The following is a 16783-nucleotide window of genomic DNA, read 5'->3' as shown; positions in this document are numbered from 1 at the left end:
GGTGGATGTAAGTGGGGTTTCCTTGGAGCTGAGCTGACTCCAAGGTGTTACCTATGGCGGAATCAGGTCAACTCTCTGTGCTGTTCTCGGCAGTACGGTTCCTGAGCCAGGTGATCCACAGGACTCCAAGACAGTGTTAATGACAGACTAACCAACTTGGCTGGCTCATCAGCAGGACTCGGAGGGGCAGACCCTGATCACATTCCATTCCACTCACAGGGAAATTTTCACATGTAGATGGCATACATATGCAGGACTCTCATTCGGGTTTGTATATTTTTAAGTGTGGTGATGGGTATATGTCAAGACACCTGGCTGAACAAAAAGTATCTAATTTCTTATGATTAATACTTAGAAAGAATACTAATTGATCATTAACCACTGACTAACTATTATTACAAAGTGGAGCACAATAAGCAAGTCCAAAAGCCAGGCAGTGGTCAATGATCAATTTGGATACCAGTATCAGTATTAATACACAATGTGTAATTCTAAAAATAATAGTAATCCATGCATTTGATATAACGTCTTTTACATTAGAGGATGTCGAGGAAGCGCTTCACATATTATACTGTATAAAGTGTAGTGCCTATTTTGTAGACAAAAAAGGTCACAAAACTATAAATTCACTAGCTTGTCGTGACATATAAAGAAGTACACAAAAATACAGTCAATTCACTTTACAGTCTGTTCTGTGAAGCGCTTTGAGATGTCGAGAAGATGTGAAAAGCTCTATATCAAAGGCAAGGATTATTATTATTGTATAAATTAAGTGCTCTGAGACGCTATCTTGCTTGGAGGGCGCTCCATGCGTGCAAGTTGTTGTTGACCTATGTGGTCCCCAATAATGACTACATGATGAGTTTGACTCACTAATAATGAGTTTCTCTCAGTGTCCTGGCCAACAATCCCCAGAATAAAAGTTGTCATTCCCTCAATGGCTGTTTGTGGGACATTGCTGTGCACAAATTGTCTGCTGCGTTCGCCCACAAAATACATATAGTCACATCACTTTGCAGTATATCCTGTGAAGTGCTTTGAGACATCTCGATAACATGATCAGTGCTATATCAAATGAAAGGATTAATATTATTATATTAATGTACTCTAAACAAATTCAAATAATATTGCAGGATTGTTTTGCTGGTTACTTTTTAACAGACTTCAGTTGCTAAAATCAGAAGCACGAAGCTCCAATCAAAATGAGTGTACAAACCTTTGAATAAAATATTAACAATATTACTAGAGTGGTCTGTATCAAAGCTGTTTCCTCTAGCCCTTGGGACATCAGCCAACAATTTGAAGCAGGTATGTATGTATTAGACATAATTTGTAATTGACCCTGTGGAGCAAAGCACTGCACCTGCCACAATGCCACCATCTGGCAAATCAGCACATTAAAACATTGCTCCTCCCCCATTCTTTGCATTTCTTTGCTATTGATTGAAATGTAAAGAAATCCCACAAACATCATTTTTACGAAAGGAAATTGGAAGTGACTTGTCAAAATAATAAAATGTTTCCTTTTCTTGGATGTTGTAAGTAATTGCTCTAATTATTAGAGACAAATCCCTCCTTCTCAGTTCCCACATGTGTCCTTGACAAGAGGTCAATGGGGCTCTTGGTATTGTTTTGCTTTCTGCAAAAGTTCACCTTTCTCCCGACAAACCAAAGAGAGGCCTTAGCAAGGTGATATATGGATTGAAATGCCTTCCCTCTAATCCAAGAGTACAGCTGAATCTGCTGCTAATGTTTAGCAATAAAGCATTATGTTCACCGGCTGAAATTATCCCAACTACAATATCTGCCCTTCAGAGTTTCATTCACAAATGATTTCAACAATAATAACGTGGATTTATATAGTGCATCTCAAGTGTTTCAAACAGATTTACCTCATTATCCTCAATGAAAATAACACATAGAATACATCTGAAAACCTTTATAAGACACTTCAGTTTGGGTTTCATTCTCGAAATATTCAACTCTTGTTTTACAGTGAAAGTTTACCTCTCACTCCATATAGAACAACAACAACAAAATGATATTGTATAGCGCCTTTCACATCAGGAGGACATCCCAAGGCGCTGGATTAACAGAGTTGGGATTGGGGAGGTTGGAGGGCAGGGGGTGAAGCAGGGAGATCGAAAGCACGGTCGAAGAGGAGCATCTTGAGATGGGTCTTGAAGGAGGCAAGGGAGGAGGTGAGGCGGAAAGACTGTGGGATGGAGTTCCAGAGGGTGGGGGAAGGCCTGCTCGCAAATAGTGGGGTGAGCAAGGCAGGGGGACGTGAAGCAGGCCGGAGCCCGCTGAGCAGAGGGAGCGAGCACGATGGTAGGGGTTAGGAGGTCATAGAGGAAGGGGGAGCGCAAGACTATGGAGGGCTTTGAAGGTGAGAAAGACAGAACAACCAGAACATATGCTTGTAAATGCAAGCTTTGTATTTAGTATACAACTGATCATGCCCTATCTAGACATAGAACAAGTGTGTACTTAATTTAAAATTAAATACCTTTTTGGGTTGTGGTTGCGTAAGGCACAATTGAAGAGGAAGGTCTTCAGATGCAAGGTGAGGGTGAGGAGGAGGTATTTAAAGACAGAGAACAACCAATTTGTGCAAGGTCCTGTTCCACAAACAGCCATGAAGTGAACAACTATTTTTTTTTAATTATAGGATTGATTACTGGGTCACTGGGAGAAATCCTCTTTTCTTTTCAAATCGTGCCATGGGATCTTCAATGTCCATCTGAACAGGTAAATTGGACTTTGGTTTAACTATCACCTGATGGAGATGAGAGTTAAACCAAGGTTACCTCCAACAATGCAGCACAGCCCACAAGTGCATTGGCATGTCAGCCTAGAAAATATAGGTTCCAAGTCCTAATATGGGGCTTGAATCTACAACAGATGTGAGATTGCTGCCAGCTGAACCAAGCTGACATACAAACTACTTCAAACTAAATGGCATCAGTTACTTAAAAAAATGTCAGCACATCTTGCTCATAAACAAAATGTCCTTCTTTCCATGCCTTCCTGACTCTGCAGTCACTAGGTGGATAATTTCTAATATCCATAGAAGACCTACAAGCCATTGTTTTTTCAGAGAAAATAAATATTCATGCCCAGCGATTTTAATCCCCATCTCCCAAATATCACATCAGTTTGTCCAAGGCGCGCTCCTCTGACTATTATAATAAAGTGTCAGCTTGGCTTCAATTGGGAGCATTTTTTCCCTTGGGTAAGAAGGTTGTGGGTTCAAGCCACATGCTTCAACTTTGAACTCATACAGTTTAGGCTGGCAATCAAATGCAGGTCTTGGAGGTGTGCTGCATTGGAATGCTGTCCTTCAGTTGAGATGAAAACTGAGATCCCCCTGCCTTTTCAGATGAACGTTAAAGATCCACAGTACTATTCAAAAAGAGATACGAGTTTCTACCGGTGTCCTAATCAGTGACTGGAATAGGTTACTAAGAAAGGTGATGGAGGCCAGGACTCAACTCATTTAAAAAGCAGCTTGATGTTGTGATGGGATGGCGGTAGATTGGGTGCTTGGGATGAGATCAGATGGGCTAAAGGGCTTTCTTCATTTGGACTTATCTTGTCATCTTGTGGTCCTGTGACGTGTTTAACATATTGCTAGAAGTTTATTGACAAGTCAGCAGTTTTAACCCACCCCATCTCCTGACTCTGTTTAAATAGTTGTCCTTTCAATCAACTGTCCTTTCAATCCCACATTCGTGCTATGACCCGCTCTGCCTTCTCCCACCTCCACAACATTGCCTGGCTCCACCAATGTCTCTCCTCTCAGGCCTCTGAAACCCTCATTCACACATTTATCATTTCTAGGCTCAACTATGCCAACTCCCTGCTTGTCAGCCTTCCCAACTCTTCCCTCTACAAGTTGCAGATCTTCCAGAACTCTGCAGCTTGTGTCCTCTCTCGCACCAGACTCCGTGATCCTATCACTCCCACCCTCGCCCGGCTCTATTGGCTCCCCATCCCTCAGAGGATAGAATTCAAAATCCTCATCCTCATCTTCAAGGCCCTACATGGCCTTACTCCTTCTACCTCTGTGAACTGTTAACCCCTTATCAATCTTTCCGCTCCCTCCGTTCAACAGGCTCCAGCCTGCTCTACATTCCCCGGCCGGCCCACCCCACCATCGACTTCTCTGCCCCGACCCTGTGGAATTCCATCCCACAGTCCCTTCATCTCACCCCCTCCCTTACTTCCTTCAAGGCACGTCTCAAGACCCTCCTCTTTGACCGCGCATTTGGCCATCTTCCTACCCCTACTCTCGATGCCCTCAACACCCCTCTGACCGCAAACCCCTGCTCGGGTCCAAATCCCTGACTGTTCAGCATCTTGAGATGTCCTTCCGATGTGAAAGGTACTATACAAATGTAATTTATTATTGTTGTTGTTGAGTCTGAAGTCACCGCCATCGGCTGACTCTGTAACAAGAGTTGGGCATGATACCAGCCACAGAGCCTATTGGGGTGATGAGTTAAGTTTCAAGAGTTACTGGCTGGTTCCTTGTTGCCTAGTGTGTGATGCGAAGATCTTACGGAGTCCTGTAGCTTAGTGGTTAGAGCACTCACCTCACAAGCGAGAGGACCTGGGTTCAATTCCTGGACTGGGTAAAACTTTGGGCAAGTTTCATTACCACTCGCTCCGCTGTTTACCTAGGAGTAAGTAGGAACCCAGTTGTTAGTCAATTGGCGGATCGTTTTTCCGGGGGTAATAATCCCTTAAAAAAATAACAATTTGGTCACGCAATCCATGACTTTTTGTGGGATACTGCTGTGCGCAATTGGCTGCCGAGTTTCGACCACAAAATATACAGTCAGTTCACTCTACCGTTTATTCTGTGAAGCGCTTTGAGACTTCTAGAAGATGTAATAAGACGCTACATCAAATACAAGGATTATGATTATTATTATTACTGGCTTACCTCAATAAAATATCTGAGTGAAACCAATGAGTCACAGTCCTGGGACACGGATACTATGCACTGGTGGCTTCAGGCCCAATCAATGTGCTGCATTCAGGGAATCACACTCGTGGAGCAGACAATATATCAACATGTAAACTGGCTCCAGTTTTCAACAATGTTAATAAACAGCAGTGTTAATAAATACATTGCAGGTCCAATTTCCACCCCCTCTGTTCCTCATCAATACAAAATTGTAACAGTGTTAGCCGTTAACATGGTGGAACACTATAAAGATGCCATGGGTATAGGGCCATTTTTGAAGAATGGGCTCATTGTAATCAAAAGTGTACAGTATATTGGAGTTTCAGGAACAAGCTGCTATACATAAAAATGATATAGCCAACATGGAGCAACAGAATAATTTATGGTTATAAGAAATCTAAGAACAAAACCTATAAAATAGAAGGGTTATTGATAATTCAGCCTGCAGGCAAAGTTAGCTTCTATTAGCCCAGTAGCTCCTAAATCAAAGTTGAAAGGCAATTTAATATTTGAATATGTATGCAATAAGCTGCTTTGCAGGTCAAGTTGTACTAAAGTGGGATTAATGAACTTCGTAGAGGAACCTGATGGTTTTCTAATCTTTAGGATCTATGTTTCCATGAAATAAATTGTACCAAATGGAAATTTTTATATGGTTCAAGAAAATCAAACCTAACCATACATAAACACATGCCCAGCAAAGCTTCAAGCCGAACTTGTTTTCCAAATGAATTGGCTTCTGTTCAGTCATTTACAAAATTATATCTCCCTCATGCAAACTTTCATGAAAGTACCTGCAATAACCCAGGATCACTTTACAGTTGAAAAACAAATTTTACGTCAAGTCTCATAACCATCCCTCAATACTGTCACCTTTATTTTAGTGGACTAAAAGTCTTATATTTTGCTTACGGGCTAGTTCTCTGACCTACTTTTATTAAGGATCTTGTTGTACAAAACTTCTCTTAACTTAAATGGCACCATCCAATAGTTCCTCCTGATTTTGTTCCAATTTTCCAGTATATTGCAATTGCTTTGAGTTTATGGGGAGAGTAATATTTCAGCCCAGGTCAAAATAAAGAACAAGTGGACTTGATTTTCAAAAGCCTGTGAATCATGCCTTGATGTTGTTGCAAGTAGGGTTACAAGGAGAATGTCATCTGAAGTGTTGTGAAACTGTGTTTTTCAAATGGTTCAAAAGCAGAAATTGAAAATGAGGCAAAAACAAACTCCTCCTGCAAATACATAGGGATCAGTTGGTAATAACCAATGACTCTCCTCCTTGGGGGTTAGGTATGCAGGGTCTTCTTGGAATTGAACAGGATCCAAAGTGACATACTTGTCAACAGCCTGTTGGAATTGAGCCAATTCTCTGTGGCAGTCTTGGTAATCCAGGGCAATGCTGATAGTCAAGACAGCCTGGCTCATCAGTAGAACTCCGGAAGCAAGGACTCATCCCACTTAGCTCCTGTAAACCCTGCAAGCAAAAATGCAAAGGGGTAGGGTATTCCTAGCTGGACAAGCAGCAGGAAGTTTTCCAGACATTGCAAACTGTGCAGTTTTAGCTGGTTAAATACACTCTTGGGTCCCCAAGTAACGGTCCTTGCCAGCCTTCTTCAAATACTCTCCAGAATTAGTTGAAGCAGGATACGTCCCTCTGGGGAGAGAGTGCACATTCCATTCCATGCATTGATGGCACACATGGAACTTTGAGTCTAGTTCATATAATCTTAAGCATGTTCATACCTTTCCACTTGTGTCAGATACCCAGCTGACCAAAAATAAAAGAGATATTGCCTCAATGACTAGAATTCACATGAAAAAAAAATGTTGATTTAAAAAAAACAATAGATGTGAGCTAGACTTACTAATCTAGCTTGATGATTTAAAAGGCTTTCCGTTCACTTGAAGAGGATGCTCCACATACTAGTAGTTATCAAATAGTTTTTAATTAACATAAGGAATGAATGTGAATTTTCCCCCCGCAAATCATAAATAAGATTCTAAATACATTTGAAACTCAGAACACAGAACAATACATTTAAACATGCCAAAGCAGCAAGTTAACCAGGTATAATTTACAATAAGGGCAATAAAATTTGATAGAAAGAGCTAGACAATTTTTTAAAGCAAAAGGCTGAAGGAGTTTGGAACAATGTACTAGTAGAGTTATTGGACCAAGAAAATATAAAGAGTTTGCAAAAGGAAGTAGATAAATTCCTGGAAATGAAAGGATTCAGGGGTCTGAGATGATGAGACACATGAGTGGAAGGAATCTTCGGAAATGGAATGAATGGGTTACATGAAGCAATAGTCTACTCCTGCCTGAAACTATTATTATGTTATTTAACATGTCACAGGTTCAGGATTGTGAAGGGAAATTTGAGGACAAATATAAGAAGTATTTCTTTACACCGCATGTAACGAAGAATTGCAGTGGATTATGAGGAACAATGGTTGAGGCCAGGGCACTGGGATCATTTAACAACAAAAACTTGCATTTGTAGCACATGGGGTAGCATCTTCGAGTGCTTAACAGTGATAGAGATTAATGCCAAGCCAGGGACAGAGTAGTCAGGATCATAAAGGAAGGTCTTCAGGTGTGTTCTAAAATTGCAAGGTGGAGGGATTGAGGCAGAGAGTTCAGACATCACAAACAAACAAACATCACGTTACAAAATGCTTGATGCTGCAATATGGTACAGGCTGGTATTCTTCAAATATGAGGCCAATTGGGTTAAAGAAGCTTCTTCATCCACACCTCCCTGGTGACCATTGATCTGGATGATAATAATGCCAACAGCATAAACATAGCTGAAACAACTTGTACATTGTATATCGGATGACTCCTAACAGGCCCTGTGTTTGTGAATATTTCTGCAACTGAAGTTAAAAATAATAATAAACAGGCTTTAAAAGAGCATTAAAAATGTGGTGACATATGTTTGAATCAGTTAGGAACTGTAAACCTAACAGTGTAAGCATTGTTCTTCCTCTGCAATCGTGATTTTACTGACGTTCTCCTCCTTTTCAGAAGGCATGTCGACAGTACATTAATATTAGCCAGCAACACAAAATAAAATACAAAGCTCACATGATATGGCATTGAACTGAACATTTCAATTTAATAATGGAGCAATGGGATGATTTCTACACATATTCGATTGCATTTATTGTCATATGTAGTTTAGCTAGCCTCTAATTTATACCCTTTTGGTGCTCATCGCTGTTTTAAATGCAGAGCAGAACATTCTATTGCACTCTGAACAGTGGTACTTAGAGGTGAGGTACTGGAATGGACAATTTTCCTAATAAATTCTAATTTATGTGTACATATATGCTGAATCTGCTGAGGGGCAGGTTAAGGGAATGCAATAGCACTAAGAACACTGTACAAGTCACTTAATGAGAACACTCTGTGGTGTGAAAAAAATGTTCCTTGCACCCAATTATTCCTGTTAAACAAATATGGCAGAACATAGGGAGAAATCAATCAGTGCCTGCGAAAATGCTCCTTAAAAGTGAATGCTCCAATTAACATGATGCCTATTAACTTGTATTACACTGATAACATTGACGTTATATTATCAATCTTATTTTAAGGGTTTGAAAGTGCTGGTATGTTAGTGCAATGTTAAACTTCAAACTTTGGTGAGAGATCATTCTGAATTTAACAGCTTAAAGAACACATTTAATGAAATGAGAAACTCCCCTGCCTATTGGGTTTCAGTTAGTTTACCTTTTTGTCTGGTTGGTTGTAAGCCTGCTCGGAAGATTTTTTGGGGGGTTTGTGTTTTTCTTTCTTTCTGGCCTTCTTGTTTTCACAGTTAATCCCCACCCTCGCAATGTTATTTTTTTGCGGTGTAAGAACGAGAAAAAATAATTCGGAGAACTTGACAGATTTGTTTAAATTGAAGGAGAAGGGTTTTAAATGTGACAAGTACTTACACATAGATGCCTCACCTCTCATATGCTGTATGAATGTATTTTCAAGGCTCATCTGTAGAGAACGGATTGTCTTTGAAAGCAAGGGTGGACATTCACAGTGTCTGTTTAGGAAATAATAATAATAATAATAATAATAATAATCCTTGCATTTGATATAGCGCTTTTCACGTCGGGAGGACGTCCCAAAGCGCTTCACAGAACACACTGTAAAGTGAATTGACTGTATATTTGTGGGCGAACGCGGCAGCCAATTGCGCACAGCAATGTCCCACAAACAGTCGTGGATTGAAAATGACCAATTTATTATTGTTTTTTTTTTTGGTTTTTGGAGGAATTATTATTAGGCTCTGTGTGGAGTAAGGAAACTTGCCCAAGGTTTCGCCCTGCCTGGAATTGAACTCAGGTCTCTAGCTTGCAAAGCGAGTGCTCAACCACTGAGCTACAGGACTCCACAATGACTGAATAATCAGTGGAGTTTTAAAACAGGAACATTTCAGTATTGTATTGTATTGTACTTGGTTAACACGGCAGGCTCATAAATGCTCCCAGTCTCAACCTATAGGACCATTTTGATTTACGATTTAAGAATTGTGCAGGATTGTGGAAAATTCTTAAATTCACTCTCAATTCAGAAGCCATTTGTTTGCAGCTTTGAAAACTAACCTGCTTCCAAATTAAAACTGAATTCAAGAATTCTCTACAATTTTGCATGATCTTAAATTTTAAGACAAATGTTACAGGCTAAGACTAGGTGGAATATTGGGCCTTGCATGCCCTCATTTTTGACTTAACAGCTGTCAAAGGGTGTAGGGGAGATTCTTTGCTTCTACTGGCTTAAATTCAGACCTAAACTATATCCCACAACGACACACAGTGCTTCAGAACTGCCCACTTTCCTTCCACAAACTACTTCAAAGAACATTACATATTTTTTGCTTCCAAATATTATAAAAATAATGTTTTAAGAGCCACTAAGGATAATCTAACCAACTGGTGCTAAGTATCCTGTTTAATGTTCAAATGGTCACATACTGGAATCCTGCAGCATAGTGGTTAGAGCACTCGCCTCGCAAGCGAGAGGTCCTGGGTTTGATTCCATGATAGCACAAAACATTGGGCAAGTTTCCCTACTCCACACCTCTGTTTACATAACAGAAAGTAGGAACTTGGTCGATAGTTGATTGGCAGATCGCTTTTCTGGGGGTAATAATCCCTCCAAAAAAATAAAATAATAAATTGGTCACTCAATCCACAACTGTTTGTGGGACACTGCTGTGTGCACTTGGCTTCCGAGTTTCACCCACAAAATATAGTCAATACACTTTACAGTATATTCTGTGTAAGTGCTTTGAGATGTCTCAAAGATGTGATGAGGGAAGGATTATTATCATATTATTATTACACTGTATAAATATATTTAAATACAGATTAAAAACCTGCCACATGTGATTTTTGTTAATAAAAAGGCCAAATCCTCTCCTCCACATTCACAATAATGGTATTCCAGAAACTTGTTAAAATATTTTTGTTCTCTATCACCAATTTTCTTCCCTCCTCCTCTGTTAAAAGCACTTGACTCTTACCTTCCACTGGGGCTACAGTTTCATCAGCACTGGTTGCCCTCCAATACTCGCTCAAGTGAACATCAACCAAGAGTAAGCTCTCACTGTTGGCAGTGTTTTTCCCCACCTTCTGGGCACACATCTCAGACCAGACAATTGACCTGGAAATCACATGCTCAGAAACGACTTCAGAGGTGTACAGATGGTCAGCACTGTATTTATAGGTGTCAGCCTGGCTCAGTTGGTAGCAATCTTGCCTTTCCATCAGCAAGACTGTGGGTTCAAAGCCGCCATCGGGACTTGTGTATTCTAGGTTGCCTGGATAGGTGTTCACTTCATGGCTGTTTGTGGGACATTGCTGTGCACAAATTGGCTGCTGCATTCACCTGCTAAATACACAGTCACTACACAGTAAATCCTGTGAGGTGCTTTGAAAGGGAATCCTGACGTAAAAGGTACTGTATTAAATGCAAGAATTATTATTTATTATTGTAACACGTTTTTGGCGCCAGTGTGTGATATTTGGCACCAGACCCACTCGTATTTATTGCTGGTGATCTGAGAATGAAGGAGTGGTTTGAAGTTGTGTTGTGCTGGAGCATTCTCTACCTTTAACATAGGCAATAAATGCTTGAGTGTTTTCAACATTCATAATTAATCATGATTTTCATCAAATATTCCTATATTTTTGGTCCTTTTGTTTCTTCTTGATTTTCTCCTTTATTTTAAATCCCCCCAAATTCCTTATTTTCATGCTGAAACAAACTAAAAATACCTAGGTTTGTAGTTTCTGAATGAAATATCTACCCAGACAGCCTAGAATATACAAGCTCAAAGTACCAAAAGGGGACTTGAATGGTTCTTATAGAGTTAATACTCTAGGCACCCAGGGACATCGCCCAGTGTGCTATATAAATGCAAGTTGTTGTTGTTGTTTTCTGCTGAAATGGAGGATTACATGATATGCATCAGAGTGATGCACTGTAAAAGTTATTTAGTGAAAGGAGTGGATATGTTTCCACCAAATTCAAACAGAAATCAGCATTAATCAACTTTTGTCTCAACTGAAATATAAATGTGATCACACGTTCCAAAAATGATTTGGGAATAATTCTTCAAAGGGACTGAGGTTTTATGTAGTCATTATGAAAGGCAAATAATGAGACATAACACACTCCTTCATCTTAGAAGCACATCCAGTGTACATAATCAATGCCAGTGTTTTACATTTTCTTACAAATAAACAGTGAAGAGCAAATTATGTAACATGGGAAACCACAACACAGCTGAAAATAGGAAAATTCCATTTAGTGTCTGGGATCTTCAATGCCACTATGTAATTTTGTCTGCTACAAGTACAGCAGTCTGTTGTAAGTAATAAGGGAATGTGGCCTTGCGGTTACTAATTCTTTAATAAGATTGCCAGATTATAGTTTGATTAAAAGCAATGGCTTGTGAGAGAACTGAATACTGTGTGTAACATCCCTGGATATAAAAACATGACTGGCAACACTTAAAACACTAAATTACCATCCACCCAGACACAGTGACATGACTAAAGTACTTGCATTGTTAAACATGAACATTTTTGATCTGTACATTAGAAATTGCACTGAAAGAGTTTCCTTATGTTTAGAAAGTTAATTTTAATTCAAATGGTAGACCTGTCAAAACTGTGGAATTTGAAGAGCAATTCAATCGTCTGTAGCCTAGTGTTTACCTCTCAGCTACAAAGAGGAACCACTAACTCAGTGTATTAACGGGCGGAATAAAGAACACATCCAGTATACCCAACCATTGCAATTTGAGACTAACTAAAACAATTACTGCTAATTCTGCTGGGTTAAATAGTGAGGAAAATTAACAATACTGGGGTTAAAATTCCATTATAGGACTATAAGAAGGTCAAGAAGGTGATGCCAGAAATTTGTAGCATCAAACCTGGACTCTGGAAAGTTGCTTTTCGTCAGTGTTTGGCTCTGGAAAATTCCAAAACTAACGGCAGGACCAAAGGCAATCAGAAGTTGTTTTCAAATGGAGGGACAGGGTTCTGATTAACAAGTTCAGTGAGGTAAGAATAAACTGCTGGATGGCTCAGGCACATGTACACACACACACACATATATATGTTAATCTCAATTTGATTTGATTTGGTGAAGAAGACCAGGGGTATGGTGAGGAAGGCTAAAGAGGCTGTAGATCAGTGATCAGTACATCAGTGCAGAACCTTTTATGTTAACAAACAACTCCCAGAACAGGGGAAATGTGAAGCTTTTTCCATGGGCTGGATGGCACAGCTGAGCGTTTGCTAAAAGCCATTGAAACGGCAGTCAGGAATTTTTCACATAAAGTTACCTACTTCATCTTCATCATAGTTCACTCGCCAAATTATGTGGACAATCTACATCTACATTTTCCATGTAGTGCACCAAATTTCTAACTATAGAACTATAGTATATTAACTATCACTTGAAAAACTGAAAGGAGGAGCACTTTCTTAGTTAAAAAAGTGATTAGATTGGGTGGGGGGGAGGGGGGGAAGAACCAAAAGAGCATTGTAACAAAATCAAACTCGAGTAATATAATCCTGGTAGTTGTAACATCATCACCTAATGCTTGTCAATTACTTTCAGAAGGAAAGATGTCCTTGTTCAAAAGTCAAGTCAGGATTGTCAAGAAGAATTTTTGAAGTAAGTTGTACTCCAAGTGGAGCCTGAGAATCCACCCAATGCTGGATTTAAACTGTTGGAGTGATTTGTACTTCTTTGAGAGAACAAACAGCATTTACATCTCTTGCTCCGAAATCGAGTTGTTTGGGACACATACTAACCGGTGCTGAATCACATTTTGCTTTTTAATTTTATTAAAGAGTTTTGCAATAACACTTTGTTGACATTAAGAAGCTGACATTAAAAGACTGTGACATTAATAAGTTCATCAGTCCCGAACTTTTAAAAGTTTTTGTAATTTTAAAAGTCCTTGAATTAGCTGCAGTTTAAACCTGATTTCTTCAGCAGTCGATGTATAGTTAGAGGCAATCTGTTTGCCTAAAATTCAATATGTTTCAGTAACACCATTTAACTGTTCTTGTTCAGTAAACAAATGTGTTGAGCTTTTTGAGGTGAAAAGGATCCCCATGCAGCATTTTTGCCTTGTCAGCAAATGAGAGTAGTCTGTTTATAAACCATTCAAAGGGGCTTCTTAAGGTCTCTGGTGAATATTTGCTGGCTTTTAGCAAACGCTCTACAGAAACTGGAAATAAAATGGCCCATGGTGGGTCCTCAAACAACAAATTGATTCTTCCCAAGAAAATGTTTGCCTTATATTTATGCAAGTAATTACTTGCCATTACTCCCACTTAATTCTACAGTACCGTCCCTGTTAAAGTTTAAGCATATCAAACTTTCAAACGTAGCTTAAAAACAAACAAACGTCATATGTTACATTAAACATTCAAGAAACATGTAAACCAGAATTCCACTTCGCAACGTATCACACAGGAAACCCATCTACGTTCTAACATTTATCCCAACTGTCCTCAGTTTTCCTGAAAGGAAATGGATGGTTATTTGAAGTTTTTGCTGTCCCCTCTCTCCTGCAGGATAATTCGTAGATTTATAAAGTTTGTGGAGCACAGAAACACGCCATTCAGCCCAACTGGTCCGTGCTGATGTTTATACTCCACATGAATCAAATTCTTAGCACCAACACTACATAAGTAGACAATAAATATTTTATGAGATTATTTCACGTGGAACTTAAAATAACAGGAAAGGAGGAGTGGGATGTACAAAACCTTTCTGACAATTAATAAAATATTACTTGTGCATTTACTAATCTCTGGTACATGTTGCATATGGTTAAGAGTTAGTTTTTCTATAAATTTAGAATAACTGTTCAAACCAAATAACGATCATTCCATTGTGTTTTCATATCACACATATGGTGAGAAGGGTGGGCACTGAATTCATTTAGAAAGCAAATTAATGCTGGGTTGGGAGGGTAGGAGGGTGGGTATTCTGGGAGATAAAATCAGATGGATGAAGGGTCTTCTTCATCCAAACCAAAAAAGCACAAGAGCTCTTCAGAAACCAACTGAGTAGGGAACAGATACACTGAGCTTGTTTGTCAGCTGTGAGTGGCAATTGCTATTGGAGCACCATCACCATGTTACCCAAGAGATTCTCCAGGGCATTTTGGCTACCAGCAATTACAACAACAGCAATAACTTGCTCTTATATAGCGCCCTCCACGCAGGGTAACGTCTCAGAATGCTTAACAGTGGTGGAGCCTGACTCCGAGCCATGGGGGTGGGGGCTGGAGGTGGGAGAGGTGGTCATAAGCACGGTCGAAGATGAAAGTTTTCAGGTGGGACTTGATAAAAGGGAGAGAGGGGTAAGGCAGAGGGATTGAGGGAGAGTGTTCCAGAGTTTTGGGGGATAGTGGCTGAAAGCATGACCTCTGATGGTGGAGTGGGAGGGTGCAAGGGACGAGCAGGAGGCTAGTGCCAGTCGAGCGGAGGCACCGGGTGGTGGAGTGGGTAGTGATGAGAGGTAGTGAGATGCCAGAGATTGAAGGGATTTGAACACGAGTGTGAGGATCTTGAAGTCGATCTGTTTGGTGTTGGAGAACCAATGGAGCCTGGTCAGAATTGGTGAGGTGTGGGTATGGAGTTTGGTCTGGGTAAGTATGCAGACAGCAGAGTTCTGAATAAGCTGATGCTTTTGAATAGCGGAGCTGGGAAGACCGGCGAGGAGTGTGTTTGAGTAATCCAAGCGGGAGTGATAAATGCATGCACAAGAGTTTTGGCTGCTGAATGTATTTATTGGCACCCTAAAATCAGCAGAGCCTTGCCTAATGTTCTAACTCAGTTAAGTGTACATGAGGGAGAAGGGTATAGAGGTATATTGAAGAGGGAATTAGGAGGACTGTAAGCTCAGGTATAAAATCCAAAACAGACAAATTGAGCTGAATGTCTTGTTTCCAAGTTGTAACACTGTCTAATTCTATGTAAACTGCAATACATTGTGTGCACCATTGGTTAAGTCAATGATGATAATCTAAGAATATAGATTTTGTAACACATAATAGTTTCAAATGCTTTTGCTGACTTATTTCCTCTTTGACCAAATCAGTTCAAAGGTCAATCGTATTTTGACAAATGCAGGCACAGTCGTTCTCCTGTCTCATTAACTGCTCTGGAGTTCTTCAGTTCCAACCCCAAAGGACCAATTAAGAATAACATGGGTAGACGTCTGTTTTGCATTATTTGGATTTCTCATGCGAACTGTTGGTGTAATGTTTAAGACAATGTTAAGACAATTTCATACGTGTAATAATAACAATCCTTGCATTTGACGATGGTGGCTTATCAGTTCGAAAAGTACTTCAAAGTAATTACTGTTAAGTGGAGTGACTGTATATTTGTAGGCAAATGCGGCAGCTAATTGCATATAGCAGTATCCCACAAACAGCCAGAAGATGAAGGACCAATTTAATTGCAGGAATGTTGACCAGGACACTAGAGGTAATTCTCTTCTCTTTACAAATAATATTATGGAATCTTTAGGAACCACCTGCCATCCTGTCAGAAGGACAAACCAGGCGCTCCCTTAATAATTAACCAGGGGCTCAAATAATAATCCTTGCATTTGATATTGCGCCTTATCACGTCATTCAGATGTTTCAAAGTGCTTCACAGGATACACTGTAAAGTGAATTGACTGTATTTTATTGGTGAAACAGTTGCTCATAGCAATGTCCCACAAACATCCATGGAATGAGTGATAAATTTTATTTGGGGGATTGTTGGCCAGGTTACCGGGAGAAATTCCCTTCTCTTTTTGAATAATGCCTTGGGATCTTTAACATCCACCGAACAGGCAAATAGTCCTTGGTTCAGTGTGTCATCCGAACATTGGATTTGGACTGACCCCCTGTCTTATAATCAAGAGTGTATAAAAGGAGGAACTAATTGTAGAGACATTGCTCTCTGTCATTCATTGAATAAGATCTTGTCTGAGAGGTACACAGTCAGGTATTAACTGATTACAATCCATTCCTCCGACCCACACCCTCGTTCAGCCGACTCCGGTCTCTGCACATTTCTCCTCCCCTTAATTCCACCATCGGTTGCTGTGCTTTCAACCACTACGCCTTGAGACTCTGGAACTATCTGCCTCATTTCCTTCACCTTGACTCCTCCTTGTACATCTTCAGATCACACCTGAAGATCATGCCGACGGTTAGCTCCCCTCTCTCCCTGGCTCAGTGCCAAGCTTCACTACCGTGTAAAACT

The sequence above is a fragment of the Callorhinchus milii genome, unplaced genomic scaffold (genome assembly GCF_018977255.1).
Source record: "Callorhinchus milii isolate IMCB2004 unplaced genomic scaffold, IMCB_Cmil_1.0 Scaffold1, whole genome shotgun sequence".
Taxonomy (NCBI): Eukaryota; Metazoa; Chordata; class Chondrichthyes; order Chimaeriformes; family Callorhinchidae; genus Callorhinchus; species Callorhinchus milii.
Note: the sequence above shows the minus strand (reverse complement) of the source record.